Source organism: Canis aureus, chromosome 15 (genome assembly GCF_053574225.1).
Source record: "Canis aureus isolate CA01 chromosome 15, VMU_Caureus_v.1.0, whole genome shotgun sequence".
Lineage (NCBI taxonomy): Eukaryota > Metazoa > Chordata > Mammalia > Carnivora > Canidae > Canis > Canis aureus.
Genome location: NC_135625.1, coordinates 7,589,221 through 7,608,196, shown reverse-complemented (window position 1 = coordinate 7,608,196; position 18,976 = coordinate 7,589,221). Strand labels below are relative to the sequence as shown.

At 41.4% G+C, this 18,976-nt stretch overlaps 1 protein-coding gene across 1 annotated transcript in view; it reads left to right on the top strand.

Annotated features, from left to right (window-relative positions):
* Positions 1 to 3,111: 3,111 nt before the first annotated feature.
* LOC144284246 (WD repeat-containing protein 17-like) overlaps positions 3,112 to 18,976 on the top strand; it is a 79,737-nt gene continuing 63,872 nt past the window's right edge. The window contains 1 exon segment of the mRNA XM_077848570.1: positions 3,112 to 3,196. The gene's annotated coding sequence lies outside the window, so the exon portion shown is untranslated.

The window sequence follows — 18,976 nt, the reverse complement described above, 5'->3', positions numbered from 1 at the left end:
GATGAATTGATCAGACTCATTTGATTCCCTTAATCACTCTGCTTAAATTTCATCCCAAAGAAGTCTGTGTACTCTCTAAGTGTTAAGAACTAATGATTGCCCTGAGACTGCCAGTCAGCCTGAGTGACTGACAATATTTTTCACTGTATGATGAAGGCATCACATTAAATACTTGTCGAATAAAGAATGAAAATCAGAGTAAAGAGATCTTTTCCTTAGGAATTAGGTTATATTGTTTCTCTGGGTTTTTGATCTAACTATATCTGTGATTGTTTAAATTTCCTTTGTAAAACTAATGAACGAAATCACAGAAAAGGGGGAAGTGTACTCAGCTGGGAATCAGGGTTCATGACATCAATTCTATTACCAATGTAGCTGTATGACTTTGACAAATGCTACAACTTCCAGGCCTTAGCACCTTGATCTTTATTTTTTATTTTTTTAAAGATTTTATTTATTTATTCATGAGAGACAGAGAGAAAGGCAGAGACACAAGCAGAGGGAGAAGCAGCTCCATGCAGGGAGCCCGACGTGGGACTCGATCCTGGGCCTTCAGGATCAGGCCCTGGGCCAAAGGCAGGTGCTAAACCGCTGAGCCACCCAGGGGTCTCTGCATCTTGGTCTTTAAATTGTGAATGCATAACCAGATAATTTCTAATGTTTCATCTGCTTTTCATGATTCTTGACTGGAGGGTTGGAGCAATTTTGAATAAATGAGACATAAAAGATTTTTCTATCCAACTAACGAGCTAAGCTAGACATTTCATCTTTGACAAGCCTTTCTCTTCTTGCATTTTATCGACTATTTAGCACTGTACCTAGCAAATATCAGTTATAAATGAAAATAATAGTCTATTCTCTCAGAAATGTTTCTGATAATTGTCCCTCTTCATCGTTCTTATTTTAATTGTTTAATTCAGGCCATTAGCATCTTTTCCATAAACTACTGCATTTCTGTCCTAATTCATCATGCTTTTCATTTCTCTGTACCCTTTTTACCTTCGACATCTCCAGCGTATCCTTTCTCATGCCATGGCTTTAGGAGTTAAAATCTAACATAAACAGGAAGTCCAATATCCTCCTCAATCTGGTTTTCTTATTTTTTCAGTTTAATCTTATTCTAATTTCCTTCTTCTGTCATATCTTTATTTTTTAGTTTTTAAATTATTTTTATTTATTCATGAGAGACACAGAGAGAGAGGTAGAGACATAGGCAGAGGGAGAAGCAGGCTCCTTGCAGGGACCCTGATGTGGGACTGGATCCCAGGACCCTGGGACACTCAACTGCTGAGCCACCCAGGTGTCCCCCTCATATCTTTAGATACCTACTCTCACCTCCTCCAAACAAAGCAAATGAGTCAAAGTCACTTAAATCAATCATGCATTTCCCCCTTTTTGTGGTTTTTGGCCACATATCTGTGCTCCAAATGTCTGCTCCCCTTCTCCATCAGGTTAAATCTGGTGAAATCTATTTATTTATGCTTCTGTTTAAATATTACTCTTTTTATTTATTTTTCTTATTTTTATTTTTTATTTTTTAATATTACTCTTTTTAAAAATATTTTATTTATTTGAGAGACAGAGCACAAGCAAGGAGCAGAGGGAGATGAAGAGGGAGAAGCAGACTCCCCGCTAAGCAGGGAACCTGATGTAGGACTTGATTCCAGAACCCTGAGATCAGGACCTGAGCTAAAGGCAGACACTTAACCCACTGTGTCCCCCAGGCACCCCTCAAACATCAGTCTTATGCAAGTTTTTCTGAATACTCTGGGAGAACATGTCTCTCCCCCTCACCTGGAATCCTCTCTTAGGACGTTTATAGAACCAGCTCTCAGAACCTACATTGAATTATACTTAGCTGTTGTCCTCTCTACTTTCTCTGGCGGATCATGTGCTAATTTATTTATCCATCCATCCACCCATTTATCAGTTATTAAAGGTCTGCTATTCATTAAGTACTTTGTTAGAATGTAGGCCAGAGTTGGAAGAACCGATTCCAGTTTTTAAGCTAGTGTATTGTCTATGTGGAGCGGCAATTTTTAACTAAATTTTAATTTGAAAAATAGAATGCTAAGTGCTGTGCTCGGGTAGGGTCTGCAGAAAATACATTGGAAGAAAAGAGGAGAAAAATCTATGGCACAGGTGGGTAGGGATTATGTCCAGAGAATTTCCCTGGTTGGGGGGATTAATTTATTAGTTTGTTAACTATCCAGAGTCTGACATATACTTAAAGCTGGATAAATGTTCTTAAACACACTTCGTTCCCAATATATGAAGGCTTGTTTTCTCCAGTGTGTTTGACAAGGGCTGTAGGTAGTGAAGATGTTTCAGAGATACGAGGAACTTAACGAATGACCGGACCCAGCATTTCCACTGAAACGATTTCCACAAGGAAAATGTTAGTGTCGCACACATTTGCACATACAACGTTGGTTTTGCACACACTGAAGGCAGGTGTACTAACTAGCTATAACCCCACTAATAAAGACAAGTAATTGCATCCAAAGGGGTCTCCCGCCCAGCTCCCTGCGCCCACGCAGACGACAGTGAGGTGCAGGACAAACAGCACCCCGCCCTCCCTCCCGCTCCAGGTGCCGGCGGGTGCAGACCCGCGCAGCCTCCCGCTGCAGGAGCCTCCACGCCCTCGCCGGGCCGCTCGGGGAGACCGCGCCAGCTCCGGAGCGTGGGTTTGACTCATTTTCCTAGAAAGTGCAGAAGCACTCGGCGGAGCAGCCGCGGTTCGGAGCTCGCCGGGGGCCCGCGGCTTCCCTCCACGCGCAGCCCGGCTGGAAACTCCGCCGCAGCCCCGCGCGGGGCGCGGTCCGGCAAGCGCGTCCTCCGCGCAGACTCCCGTTGCCGGGCAACCAGCCTCCCGCACTCCCCGTCGCCCGGGGTTACAGCCTCCGCCTCCCGCCGGGCGCTCCAATCAGGGACCAGCGTGTCTGTCACGTGGTCAGGGGGCGGGGCCTCGGAGCCGGCGCTGGGGTCCGGCCGGGGGAGCATCCTCCCCGCCCCTCGGAACCCGCGGCCGTGCGGCCCCGCCCCCGCAGGCCCCGCCCCCGCAGGCCCCGCCCCGCCCGGTCCCCGGAGCTCGCGGCTCGCCAACGGGGAGCGTGCAGAGCGCGGGCTGAGCTCCTCCCGCCGCCTCCGCCGCGCCCGGGTCGCACCGTCGGCTGCAGCGCTCGGCCTCCTCCAGGTACGGGGCCCGCGGGGCGCAGGGGGCAGCGTGGCAGGTGCAGGCGTGGGAGCGGGCGTGGAACCGGCGTGTCACCCCCCCGCCCCCGCCCCCGCCCCCGGGGCTTTGCGCGCGACCTGCGGGGCGCGGGAGTCCCCGGAGTTGTAGGGTCGCGCACCTGCTCGTCAGCAGGCACAGCGAGCGAGTCTGAGCTGCCCCTGCAGCGCCTGCTGACCGTGATCCTCGTTTTGCAGAGACGCGTACTTCGGGTCTTTGAGGTCATTAAATATGCATAAGCCGGTCGCCTGGACCGTGCGCGCGGGCTCTGGGTGTAGGTGGCCCAGCCCAGCGTCAGCTCGGACCCGGGAGGCTCGCAGGGCGAAGCAGTGCGTCCCAGACAAGAGGCAGTATCGAATGTCAGGGGCGTGCGGTGAATCCTAAAGATAAAATCTTTCCTGATTTAACCACCCACAACCCCCCCCCCCCACCCCCTGCAGTTTTGCATGCAAATATTCAAAGGAGCAAAATCTAAGCTGACCTTTTTTTATTTTCCTACATTAAATATAGGAATTTATATTCCTATATTGGAATGAAATGTGGTAACTCCGGGTACCAAAACTCCCTTGGTTTTTGTGACCTCTGCTGATTGATTAATTGGAGTGGTTAATAAGGGTTTGAAGGAAGAGATTGCATTTCTGGTTCTTCTCACTGAGTATTTCAGAAATACCCCCCAGAGAAACTCCTTTTTCCCTACCAATTTTTATAGCCAAAGTTACAAGTCCTTGTTGAATATTTTAAGTAGCCTCAGGTAAGGAAAAGGTTTTCCTTTAGGTTTCCTCTACGGAGTAAATTCTTTGGGGGAATTTCTGAATTTCTCTTTAGGTATCCGTGTCTCTTGCTCACAGAGGTGTCTCCTCCAGGAATAGCCTCATCAACAGAGAGAATAATCTCCATGTGATTATCATACAACACAGCAGGTTTTGGATATTATCGCTGCCCTGCTTGAGGGGAGCTGAGGCTGGGCTTATGAGACTACAACCACTGGAAAAAGCACTTTTTTATGTCCTTTTGAGATGCTGTCTCACTGGTTTAAACGTGCAGGAAAATGGGCATAACTTATGTCTCACCTTTGTGAAGGCAAAATCTGAGACAGGTGGTCTGCTGGTCTCTACTCATCTAAGATGGAAAATTAAAATAGCAATTTGTGAAAAATTGTCCGTTAACTCAAAATTTTGCGAGACATACGTTAGTGGATTGTTTAGAGATTAATGTTCCAAATGCTGGTTTCCAATCCTTGCATGAAGAGTTCTTGGGAAGTCTTCTCACTTGAAATAAACCAGTGATCTATTTCAAAAAAGGGAGATCCTCCTTCTTAATTTTCTGAACAGCTCAAAATATAATAGGCACTATATTTACTTCTTATATGCAATATAAAGAATCATGTCTCTTAAGTGAGCTCCATAAACTTTATATTAAAATGGCTTATTGAATATTAGTTATATTGATCTGATTTTCTTCTGTGCTGATATTTATAGAAATATGTAAAGAACTGTATCTCTGGGGGAAAAATCAAATATATTTAACTCAAAAGTTTAAAAATTCTTCATTCGTTATTACTAAATATTGGTGTACTAAAATTTTTGGTTACTTCTTCATTACATAATAATTCCATATATCAGAAAGACACAAATTGATTTAGCTTAAGAAAAATAAAGCTCTTAAATTTTCTGCTCCCAGTAGAGGGACTTGAGAGCTGGAATGTTTTTGTTGTTTTCTGGAGCCTCTACCTGTAGCCTTCAGCTTGGGCATAGAGGAGCCAGTGGCAGTTTTTAAATCATTCAGAGACGATGAGGAACAGTTGTATTTTTGTTTTAGCCTGATAGATACTAGAAGTCCAACATAAATGATTAGGTTATCACGATCAATAAAATTTGTTTAAATTGTCTGGATTACCTAATTTTATTGCCTGAACTCTGTAATGAAGATTAAAATTCAAGCAATTTTGAAGGATTCAGATTTTCTTCCTATATTCCAGAATTTATTTGAAATCTGACAGAAAGATAACAGTTTATCAGTTTACCAAATAACCAGTTTACTCAGCCATTCATGGTAATGATGTATATACAAGCATTATTAGTACTTTATGCTGTTGACAAATTATCTTCTTTTATATTTTGTATATCTATTCCATTTAGCAGATTGAAATATTTAGAGTGAAGTTATACACCTTTTAGTGTGTTTTCTGGAACAGACTGTTTTATTCAGAGTATTTTAATCCCTAAGAATCATATTAGGAATTTAGGAGGGATTTCTTTATTAACTCTGATGCCTTCTTTTCTTTTGTATCAGAAATATATTAAACTAAGAATTTGTTGGCACTTTTCAACATCCACGACTTGCTGTGTTCTATGATAATCACATGCAGATTATTCTCTCACTGTTGATGAGGCTATTCCTGGAGATTTGTGAGCAAGAAATAAGATACGGATGCCTGAAGAGAATTTTAGAAATTCCCCAAAGAATTTACTCTATAGAGGAACAAAAACCTAAAGGAAAATCTTTTTTTTTTATCTGAGGCTACTTAAAATGCTCAAGAAGAATATGTAACTTTGGTTACAGATATTGGCAGGGAAATATTATGAAATGACCAGCTTCGACCTGTGCCTTTGTATATTAAAAGAAAATATCTCCTCATGATTAATTAGAAAGATTTTAAAAGTTGTAATGGCAAAAACATGAGCTGTCAGTAGGAGAAAGGGTTCAGGTCGTTTTTACCTGATTTCCATGACTAGGAAAAAATAGATATATACCTGAAGAGAAATTCAAACATTTGAAATAGGCTAGACTTTGTAGAAAAGGCAGCAGGCAGTTGAAGCCATAGGTGGCACTAGTCATGCAGATGTCGCATTATCAGCTACTTGAGTGAGATAATTTAAAAAACAGTAATGATAAAAGGCTTGTTTTTTAATTACTTTACATGTATGTCCGAAGTGAGATTTTTCTAGCCTCATTACCTCTTAAAACTCTGGAATTCTGCATTTAAATTACATATATATTAATAATAGTAATATAAATCTTCCACAGTAAGATCTTATGGCACATAATTTATCACTGTTATTTGCTAAAATAGGGACAATTGATAATTGTCAGGTTCAGGAAAATATGAAAAGAGTTAAGAAATAATTTTTCATGCTTTGATGAGGATGTTAGAACATTCAATACCTGGATTATAGATTTGAATGCTCAGCCCTTGAGAACTCACAATAGAGGAGTTCAGTTCCTTATTCTTTGGTTCATCATTTCTTCCAGTTTGTTGACACATTAGGTTGTGAGCATGTATCAGTATCCCAGGCAGCCTCATTTACGATTATATATAATGAGTTCAATTTCTTATCTCACACACAAAAAAACTTAATTTCAAATTGGAATGTAGAAGATAATTCTCATGACACAGAGCACTTCGTTTGATGTGCTGTAGGAAATCTTGAGTTTCCAGTATAAAATAGCTCCACGTGGAGTCTTGAAAATTAAACAGTTGGTTAATGTGAAACAGGTCATATTTAATTAAATGTGGTCCTTTAAGATAAAACCTTATGAATGAGTTTTCATGAAGAGTTAACATTTTATTTATTTTATATATTTTTTAAGATTTTATTTATTTATTCATGAGAGACACACAGAGAGATAGAGAGGCAGAGACACAGGCAGAGGGAGAAGCAGGCTCCATGCGGGGAGCCGGATGTGAGACTCGATCCTGGGACTCCAGGATCACGCCCTGGGCTGAAGGCAGCACTAAACCACCAAGCCACCTGGGCTGCCCCATTTTATTTTTAAGGTAAACATGATAACAAGTCTGAAAGAATCATTTCAGAATGTCAGCTAGAAGGATCCGTAGAGACCAGTTAATCTAACTGCATTATTTTGTAGATGAGGTCACTAGACACATAATGATATGTTGCTCAAGCTGAGTCTGTGGGAAAGCTGATAGAGAACTTGGGGCTCTGATACTCAGCATTGTCCTGCTCCCTAAAGAAGTACAAAATATTCACCAGCATCATTTATTTTTTTCTTTCTCCCTTTCTTATCTCTTCTTTTCCTTTCCTTTCTTTCCTCCCTCCCTGACTCCCTGACTCCTTGGATTGATTGATTTTAGAGATAGAGAAAGGGAGAAAGAGCCCATGAGCAGGGGGAGAGGGAGAGGGAAAGGGAGAGAGACTCTTAAGCAGACTCCTTGTTGAGCAAGGAGCCCTCTGTGAGGCTCGATCCCACAGTGCCGAGGTCACGACCTGAGTCAAACCAAGAGTTGGCCACTCAATCCACTGCACCACCCAGGCACCCCATCATTTTCTCCTTCATTACATTTATTTATTTTATTTTATTTAAAACAAATTAAGATTTTATTTATTTATTCATGACAGACACAGAAAGAGAGAGAGGCAGAGACACAGGCAGAGGGAGAAGCAGGCCCCATGCAGGGAGCTGGACGTGGGACTCTATCCCGGGTCTCCAGGATCAGGCCCTGGGCAGAAGGCAGAGCCAAACCGCTGGGCCATCAGGGCTGCCCCATTACATTTTTTTAAATGGCTAATTCAACACTTTGAGTAGTTAGGAATTAGATCACTTCTGTATTCTATATTAAAATAATTGTCATACAAAGTGAACGAACATTGTACATGTGTTTGGTTTCATCATATAGAAAGTTGACTTAAAATGTTGGTTAAAAAGTACTTTCTCAAAATTTGTGCAATTTTTAGAATTTTTACTCATCAATATGAGTTAAATTGCGCTTCAGTCTTATGTGATTTTCCTGGGGATCCAGTTATCTTAGAAATTCTTTATTCTCATGCATCTCAGTGGTACATACTTAAGTGTATGTAGCCATCGCGTCTGCAGTTCAATATTAAGAATACTGGGAATAAAAAAACTTTCGGAAGCTGCATCTGAAGCCTGGATAATGGTTATCATTAGGTAATCAATTTTGAAGTTGGATGTTTATTTTCTCGACTTTGTGCCACTTTGGTACCAGATGTCATGAAGAGCAGTGTTACTCAAAGTGTATCTTAGACCAGCAGCATCAGCTCTCCTATGAGCTTGTTAGAAATGCAAATTCTCCGGCTACACCCCTAGCCAATCAGAATCTCTAAGGAAGGGGACAGTATCTGTTTTAATAAGCCTCAAATGATTTTTTTTAATCTTTATTTTTTTTTTAAAGATTTTATTTATTTGACAGAGAGGGAGAACGTGAAAGCAGGGGGAGGGGCAGAAGCAGACTCCCCTCTGAGCAGGGAGCCTGATGTGGGACTTGATCTCAGGACCCTGGGATCATGACCTGAGCCGAAGGCAGACGCTTAACCAACTGAGCCACCCAGGCGCCTGCCTCAAGTGATTCTTAAACAAGATAGAGTTTGGGAAGTACTGATAAAAGGTGCATTAAAAGGTGCATTATGGACCGTGTCCTCTCAGGAGCTGGTAATGGCCATGTGTAATTCCACTTTTGAAACTTTACCTGGGAGTACCATGAACTGCTGAATAAACTAATTAATTTCTGAAAATATAATAGTGGGTACATTTCATAAACATCTGATAGTAGCTTTTTGGACCTAATGTGTCATCTTCATTATTAATTACGTTAATTCATCTTTAAGGGAATTTATGTTGGCTAAGGGCATAATTTTTGACAGATGGGCTATCAAATAGGTAACCCCCTACCTGATCTGCACCAGTGCTGGCTTAGACATGCAACCCATTCCCTTCCCAAACTTTAGGATTAATCTCTTAATCTCAGGTCCTTAGTGTATGGATGCATACATTGAAGACATTTTTGGATTTAGGGACTTTATGTAGGCTACTTCTTTTCATTTTAAAGCTTTCAAGCTTTAAAACTTTTGGATTGCCTTTGCTCGTTTTTCTAAATTGACTTACCAAAATAATTTTTAATACCCCTTGCCGGGAATAAAAAAATGCCAGCTCCAGTAATAGCTTCTGCCAAATGGGAATCCTGATTTTTACAGACGCACCGTACCTTAAGAATCATAAAAAATCCAGGCCACAAAATAGACTAATTAGAAGGGGGTGGAGGTCCTCAGGTTTACAAAATGATTCATGGCCTGGCTTCTTGAGTCTTCATTCAGGAGGAATGATCCTATTTATAAAAATAAGGCTATGTATTTTAGCCATATCCTAACACAGAAATAATCCCATATCTTTTTATGACACATACTTATTTATATTAAAATGTCTCCGTCAGTGGAATATTTACCTTTAACTTACTGGTTTATGGGTGAGAATATATGATTTCACCCCTCCTCTACTTTTCTTTGGCCGGCTCAGAATGGTCATACTGAAGCTTTATAAATGATCCTATTGTTCAAGAAAAGGAGATTACTTCTTTGATCAAATAAAAAATTATTGACACATTGCAGCTCAAGAGATTCTGTAATCCTCCAAACACCTAGAGAAATCTAATTCCATCATTCAAATCCATATGATTTTCATTTTGGTGGTTAAAGTGTAGGAAAGTGTAAAAATAAATGTACAGATGGATGACGGAGTAAGTGTGTAGGTGGATGACGAAATAACTCCATTCACTTCGCCGCATCTTTAAATCAGTGTATTGGTCTTACTTATAACTCGTGTGTTTTACTGATCAAACTGGATTTTGTACTGGCGTAAATGGTTATTTTGTGAGTCCAAACTAGAACTACCATAATGACCTTAGTCTTTTCTATTTGCTGCCTAATCCAGGATTTTAACGTAGGTTAATACCGTGTGTTTTTTGTGACCTATTTTACCATGTAAGCTTTTAAGAACAGGATTCGACATATGTTGGGCTTGCTTAGATAAACTGCCCGGCCAAGCTCACGAAAGGTAAATTTAGGAATGGTAGAAATTTAAACGTCGAATGTTGGTCAGTACAAGATTCCAGAGTCAGTTTTTCGGCTAAATTATCTTTACTGTCGGTAAACTAAGTAAGTCGTTCTCCACCTTTACATATGAGTCACCTGGGAGTAATGTTAAAAGGCAAGTCTCCACAAAACAAATGAACATCAGGGAAGGGGAGAAAAAAAGAGAAGGAGGCAAACCATAAGAGATGCCTAACTATAGAAAACAAACGGTTCCTGGAGAGAGGTGGATGAGGGATGAGCTAAATGAGTGATGGGCGTTACGGAGGGCACTTGTGACGAGCACTGGGTGTTGTAGGTAAGTGATGGATCACTGACTTCTCCTGAAACCAAGGTTACACTACATGTTAGCTAACTAGAATTTAAATAACAACTTCAAAAAAAAAAAAAAAAGAAAAGCAGATTTCCAGGCTCTACCGTAAGATTCTGACCCACTAGCTTTGGGGTGTGATCCAGTAACCTGCAAGTTTGCCAGCTAATTCTGATGCAAGAAACTTGAGACCCACACTTTGAGATACCTTGATTTAAAGATCTTTTAAAATTTCATTCATCCTTGATAATCCTTGGCTCCGCCTGTCAGTGAGAATAGTGGTCATTTAGAATTACGGATACTAGACAGAGGAGAGGAGCTCAAGTTAGCGAGCCAATGGCTGATTTAAAAAAAAAACAAACCATTTTTTGGCAGTTTCCAAATATTTTCTAATGAGCACATATTGATTATATATATTGATTATATAATTACAACAATTTTTTTGCATAGCTTTGAGCATATATATGTTCAATTTTTTTTTTATGTTCAAATTTTAAACACTGATTTTCAGCAAGAAGTTTTTAGGGTTTTTTTTTTTTTTTCTCTCTCTTAATATAATCAGTACAGTTCCATTAAGAAAATTTGCAAAATTCCAGAGCCTATGAAAGGTGAGTTAAACAAAACTACCTTGAATCTCCACACCCTGATATGTCTCTGATGTTTGAATACATCTTGATATCCTTTTATTGACATTTCTTACTATTTTCAAGCCAGCCAGGAAAATTCAGTATCTACCTTTGTTCAGCATGCTTTCCCACCAGACGCCAGATGCCCGTGTATTTAGCCCTTCTCATCTCCTTCAGGTCTTTGCTTAGCATCACCTCAGTGTCACCCATGCCATCTTTTAAAAAAACTGCCATGCCAGCTCTAGCTTCAGAACTCCTTATTCTCTTTTCCTACATTATCTTCTCCTACACCAATTCTCTTCTAATATACCTCACTTACCTGCTTGCTTTTAGCTCATTTTCTCATTCCTTCCCATAAGAATAAAACCTGTGGAAGGGCAGGATTTTTATCTGTTTTGTAGAGTGTTTTGTCATGAGCGCCTGACCAGCAGATAGTTGGTGCTTAATAACTATTTGTTGAATGAATGAAATTGAGAAATGATTAAAGTTTTAGAAAATTTAAATAAATCAAAAGAATAATAAATTTCCAACTATTAAATAGCCAACTGTTTACCTTATGGTATATATTCTTTTAGTTTTTATTTTTTTAAGGATTTTATTTATTGATTTATTAGAGACAGAGAGAGGCAGAGACACAGGCAGAGGGAGAAGCAGGCTCCCTCCAGGGAGCCTGATATGGGACTTGATCCTGGGACTCCAGAATCATGCCCTGGGCTGAAGGCAGATGCCCAACCACTGAGCCACCCAGGTGTCCCTCTTTTAGTCCTTAAAGTATATGTATGTATCTGTGTGTATATATTTATACATAAATATAAATTACATATGGATTTTTAGATATAGGTGCACAATTACACCTTTTAACTGTAGAGACCTTTTTAAAATCATTGATTCATTATCACTTTTTGCATAGTAAGATGTTATGTATATGTTTATATATTTTTGTCTGATTTTTTTCTTTTGATCTTGTTTATGGTGTATTTTAACATAAAAGTTTAACATTTTATATTTGTTTCATGATTTTTTTTTCATGATGATGATTTTTAAATTATAAAAGTACTTTGAGTCAATTTCTCCCTAAATATCAAGAAACAGATTGTGTCTGTTGATTTCCTTTGTGAAATAAGAAATTTTAGATTTTAGTATACTTTTGTTTTCTTCATTTCCTAAATTTTAGTACTTAGGAAAACAGATTTTTATAACTTACTTTTATATTATTGGTCTTCTCTTTCAACAATTACTCTTAATACATAGATTTTATAGCCATGTAACTTAGGTATTCAGATTTCTTTGCTTAATATAGTTTCAAATTAGATGAACTTCTACATTTAAGTTGTCTTGGTTCATTTTTTTCAAAAGCCTGTAATTTTTAGCCACATAATTTTAAAAGGAATATTATGTGGGTAAATTGCTTTCTAAATCCTTGTGTTTATGACAATCTCTTTCTGTTTGTTTATTTTCCCTTCACACATGAATTGTATTTTGGCCAATTATAGAATAGTGAGGTCATACTAGTTAAATTTAACATGGTTATTGTACCACTGATATGTGGAGTTCAGTGAAGTGGTGAGCTATGATGTCAGTCTGAACGCTCTGCATTTGTACATAACATTTAAAAAAATTCTACTTAGATGCTCATAGGATTGTAAAAAAACTAAATTATCTCCTGAGTTTGCCTTAATATATCTAAGAATGGATCTTTTTGAAAAATAACATTTTACTTGAAACAAGAACACGGCTTTCAGGGCCCTAATCAGCGTCTTTCTATTCAGGATCTTTTTCAAATCAAGTCATGTTGTTTTGGCTACTCTTGGGTTGTTGTTTTTATTTCTATTACTTATGCCTTAGTCTTCTCTAACCATGTTTATAATATGTAGTTTGGGGGGCATCTGAGTGGCTCAGAGATTGAGCATCTACCTTTGGCTCAGGGCGTGATCCTGGGGTCCTGGGATCGAATCTTGCATCAGCCTCCTGCAGGGAGCCTGCTTTTCCCTCTGCTTGTGTCTCTGCCTCTCTCTCTGTGTCTCTTATGAATAAATAAATAAAATCTTTAAAAAATACGCAGTTTGGTTTTCATCCCCCGTACACTGGTATATTTAATTTTCTAATTTAAAAAAAAAAAAAAAACTTTTCTGTTTTCCCACAATGTTTTTTTGAGCTTTTTAAAACTTGTTCTCTGAAATCACTAATACAATTTTTTGTTTTGTTTTTTGCAGTTTGAATTCTGCCTTTTATTGCTCTTTGATGTGGATCCTTCTTCTGCTCTTGCCTTTTATTTTCTTCAAGATCATTGTTTTGACTATCTCATCCCACAGCCTTTTTATCTTCGTTGATACTGTCCTCATTCTTACTCTCGAATGAGAGGATGCCCATACAGGATAACCAGCAGACAATATGCAGATGGCTGGGGGCCCAGACTCTATCTTCTTGGACCATGGATCAATTATATCACTATTTGATCGATATAAAATCTCAACATAGATAGAAAATTACGTCAAGATCCTGACCTAATTGCCATCATCTAGCATGCTTTTCATTACCTACTGTGGTTCTTTTGTCCCAAGATGAAATTTTCTCCTCTCTATTCTGATTAAATGGATGGAGAAAATATGTAAAAAAAAAAACAAAAACATTTTTGCTTTTTCCTTCCATATGAGAGTTCTGTTTCCTAGAGTACAGTGTTACTCTCTGATCTCCCATTTGTGTCCTATTTCTTTTCTAGTCGCTGGGGTTTTTTGGTAGTTGCTGAGTACAAATGGCTAGAGAGGTCATGGATTGAGTGGAGAGGGCAGGGAAGAGGGGCATGATGGAAATGAGAAAGGCAGCACTGCGGCTCCCATGACCTAGTGCAGTTTTTCTGATTGACATGGATCTTATTTTTCTAAATGGGGGTCAGCTAGTGAGGCAGTGATAATGTAAATTTATACATACTTCTTGGGAGAAAGGCTTTTTAAGTTTCTAGCAGTATCGTGGATGGTCCACTAGGACACAGTTACCTATGATAATTAAAGAATAGTAATTATTATTATATAATAATAATTAAAGAACCTTTGTATTTGGTGGGAATTCCTCATAGGAATGATGATCTTGTTTTGAGTGCTTGCTATGAAGGTTTTTAGGTGTGTGTGCATTTTCTGTGATCTTATAAGAGCCAGTTAGGATTCTTTTGTTTCCAGCGACAGAAAATATCATGTATTTTACTATTCGTATAACCAAAAAGTCTAACGTTAGTTAGAATGCATGTGTCATAGCTAACCAAAGTACTCAATTATTATCCTTGTGACTCAGCGCCTCTCTACTGTGCTGGCTTTTCTCAAACTCTAGGTAATAGCACCCAGCAATTCTTCATATCTTCTCCTGACAGCAAGATGGTTACATTAGCTCTGATTTCAGATTGACCATGGCTTAAATTGACAGAAGGTAGAGCCTCTTTTTCCAGTACTTCTTGTAAAAGTCCAAAGTTTCATGCTTAGACACATTTAAGCTCTTTTCCCATCATTGAACCATCAGTGCAGCCAGGGGTGGGATTGGCATAAATCTGAATCACAGGCTCTAGTTCCTCCAACTGGTCTTCCAGTTAAACCTGCACCCAAGTCGGGGTGGGGGGGTGTCAACAAACAAAACTGTAGACCGACTTCTGAAAGAGAGGAAGATGATGAGGAGGTGAACAACAGATGAACATCTGCTGTGTTTAAGTGGGAAGTTGTGAGAGACTCTGAGAGGAGCCACTGGAAATGCTGGAACACCTCTCAGGCCTCTGACACTGGAGCCCGCGGCACACTGAGCCTGTGAACGAGAAAGGACTTCGAGCCTTGAGACGTGGGGTTGGATACTCCTCAGTTGGTATATGAATGTATAACAAGGGTTTTTTTTTTTAAGGTTTTATTTATTTATTTGAGAGAGACAATGAGAGAGAACAGGTGGGGGGGGGGCAGAGGGAGAAGCAGAGTCCCCTCTGAGCAGGGGGACCCCCATGTGGGGCCAGTCCCAGGACCTTGGGATCATGACCTGAGCCGAAGGTGGACACTTGACCCCTTAACCGACCGAGCCAGCCAGCACCCCTGAAAGTATAACAAGTTAATGAAGCTTATATTTGGCTGCTTACCTCTCTAGCTTTGCCCACATTTTCATCATTATGGCTTTTGTAATACGTAAGTAAGGAAATGCAAACTAATTAAGAGATGTGTCAGTGCAGGAAAGCTAGGACCAAAAAAAAAAAATAGTAAATAAAAATAAAATAAAATAAAATAAAATAAAATAAATAATAAAATAAAATAATAAAATAAAATAAAATAAAAAATAAAATAAAATAAAATAAAATAAAATAAAATAAAATAAAATAAAATAAAATAGCTAGCACCCAGTGCTGAATTATCAGCCATGCAGATACTCCCTGTGCCTGTCTGTGGCTGGTTTCCAGTCTCCGGCTCCTGATCCATGATTCCCCGTGGCTCTGCGGCACAGCCGCCCGGACGTCCTGCTCCCGCTGCACGGTGGTCAGCGCATCTCCGCGGCCCTCCCCTGGGCCTGCCTGGCCTCCCGCCCCGGGGATGCTGCAGGGGAGTCTGCGGGCGGCTGGGAAGCGGTGGTCTTCCCCGAGCCCTCCCTGGCGCTCACCCCCCAGGTCAGTAGTCCATTCGTCACCCACTTCTTCATGTTTTGCTGCGCTGTCGCCCGCGAGTCCTCGCAGGAGTGGCAGGGTATTTGAAAGTCACCGCATCTGTTCCCGTCATCACCGTGCTGAAACGGCTGCAGACTCCCCGTCCCGTGGAAACTAAAATCCACAACCCCTAGCGTGGTCTACACCACCTTCCACCGAGCTCTCTTTCGCCTTCTTGTCTGGCAGACAAGTCACTCTCTTCCTCACGTACCCTCATACCTGACGCAGAGAAAAATAACTTTTGCCTGCACGTTCACAGCTCGCTCGCTCGCTCGCTCCGGACCGCCTTCCCGAGCCCTTAAAGCAGATTGGGGCACCTCTGTCCCTCTGCTCCTCTCAGGCCTTGCTCCTCTCCGCCGAGCAGCTACTGCAAGCGTCTCCTAAATGCATTTGTGTCTGTCAGCAATGAGGCGGAATGTAAGTAGCAGAAAACCAGTGACTTCAAGAGACGCCTCAAAACTACAGAAGAGGGACGCCTGGGGGGCTCAGTGGTGGAGCGTCTGCCTCCGGCTCAGGGCGTGATCCTGGAGACCCGGGATCGAGTCCCCTATCAGGCTCCCTGCATGGAGCCTGCTTCTCCCTCTGCCTGGGTCTCTGCCTCTCTCCCTCTCTCTCTGTTTCTCATGAATAAATAAATAAAATCTTAAAAAAAAAAAAAACGACAGAAGCAGCGGCTGGAGACAGGGCACCGTGATGTTAGATGTGCAGCATTGCGGCCGCTCTCCGGGCCCTGGTCCCGTGGAGGGAGGCTCACGCTTCGGCAAGTGTCACATCCAGGTCGGAAGCAGGAGGGGACAGGCCCTCCCCGGTTCTGCGCAGGTCCCATGGCTGACTGTCAGTGCCAAGCCCGCGCTGAGTGCGGGGACCGCCCCAGGAGGGTGATGGTAGGCCCCTGGCTTAGTCCAGCATCGTTCACCCCCCGGGGACCGGAGGGGTCCCATCCTCCCCGAGCGGACCATGACCCCCCTACCCCACCCCACCCCGTCCACGGACCCCCGGGGCTGCAGGTAGACGGGAATGTCACGGCTCAGATGACAGGGGCCGGCCGGGCCAGGCGCCCCCAGCGCTGGGAGCCGCGTGACATAGGCCTTCTGTCCCCTTTTGTGTCCTGTTCATCTTGCGTCCTTCACAGTCAGCCGTGGTGCCCGGCGGGGATGCGCACCCACAGATACTTGCTGCAACGGGTGGGACCATCCGACACGGCAGAGACACACGGATAAAGATGCTCTTCACCGGGTAGGAGGCGGCTGCACGGACAGCACATGCGGTGACAACGGGTCACACTGATCCTGCTTCTTGTGTTAGGGCGACAGTAAGCACCGAGCCTCGTAGCAGCGTGTGCCTGCGCTGATGAGAGCAGGGCAGCTGATTATATGTAAAGGCAGAGGACTAAGAAGGTTCTAACTGGGGATCCCTGGGTGGCTCAGAGGTTTAGCGCCCGCCTTCAGCCCAGGGCGTGACCCTGGAGTCCCGGGATCGAGTCCTACGTCGGGCTCCCGGCATGGAGCCTGCTTCTCCCTCCGCCTGTGTCTCTGCCTCTCTCTCTCTCTATCATAAATAAATAAATAAATAAATAAATAAATAAATAATCTTAAAAAAAAGGAAAAAGAAGGTTCTAACTAATGGACATTATCGACTGCTTCTGCTTTCTAAAATACAACTTTGGAAATGTGATCTAAGAGCCCACCTGAGACTTGGTTGAATGCAATAAAGAAATGCAAAATAATAGCGGCTTAAACAAAGTGCACGTCCACTTCTCTCTCCCGTGAAAAAGAAAAAAAGGCTGGAAGTGTGAAGTCCAAGAGGTTTTCAGAGGTCTGGCTCCTTCCAGTTCACTGTTGTGCCAATTCCCTGAGTGCAGCCCCGGCCTGATGGTCCACGATGTCCACGGAGGCCTCAGCCCTCCTCCCCTGGGGACGAGTGACAGGGGAGCCATGCGCTGAAAGTGGCACGCCGCTGCTCTTGGTGTAGGCAATACACCCGAGTGCTTTTTACTGGCAAAAATGTGGGCAAATAGTTTGATAATACACTCATTCTAGTTCTAAAATTCTCTAATGCTGATTCATCTGCATTTTATGAAATGTTTTCCATAGAATATTTGAATTTCATTATGTATTCTAGATCGTATGAGGAATGCCTGGGGGGCTCAGTGGTGGAGCATCTGCCTTCAGCTCAGGGCGTGATCCTGGGGTCCTGGGATCGAGTCCCGCCTCGGGCTCCCTGCATGGGACTGCTTCTCCCTCTGCCTGTGTCTCTGCCTCTCTCTGTGTCTCTCATGAATTTTGTTTTTTTAAAAAAACTTTATTCTAGGTGTTATGAAAAAAAAAAAAAACGAAGGCAAAGAGGACATTTATACCAAAAAATGTATTCCTATCTAATAATACAGATATTATAAACACTTTATTATACTTTCTGCTGTGTCCACTTTCATAAAAAGAATTGCTTTTGTGAAAAAGTAAAATGTTTGTCTTTGAATTTTGAGAGACTACATTTATGTATCTTAGAAATACAGTATGTATAAGAAATTGTTCAAAGTAGATATTCTTAGAAAATAAATTATTATTTTTTAAAGATTTTATTTATTAGAGAGAGAGACACACAGAGGGAGAAGCAGGCTCCATGCAGGGAGCCTGACGTGGGACTCGATCCCTGGTCTCCAGGATCACGCCCTGGGCTGAAGGCGGCGCTAAACCGCTAAGCCACCGGGGTTGCCCGAAAATCAAATTATTAAATAACAGTTAACTTGGGATTCCATTATATGATTTAAAATCGAAAATATTTGATTTATGATATACCATAGCATGTGCTGGACATTTTAGGCTTCTTAAATTACTTTCGTGCAAGTCATTTTTAATTTTTAGACTAGATGAATTTAGAGATTCCAGTTAGGAACTTTGGTCAAACTTTCAGGATGTGAGAATTCATGATAAAAAACTTACTGGCTGTGATAACCATGATCCAAAGAAACCTGTCATCGAGATGCAATTCTCTGAATTTCTTTTAAGATTCTAGATTTTTTTTTTTTAAGGATAAACAGGATGTTATCAGCATTCACAACCTCCACCAAGGAAAACCACTGTCCTGACCTCTTGCAGGATAGATAAATATGGTCTCTTTTTGTGCCTTATGTAAATGGAATAATATGATAATATATTACCTTTGCATCTAGCTTATTTCAGTCAACATTGTGTTAGTGAGATTCATCTTTGTAAGTTGCTCGGAGTTGTTTCCATTCCCTCTCATTACTGTAAACCATTCCATTGCATGAATATACCACAATTATTTATCTTTTCTGCTGTTAATAGA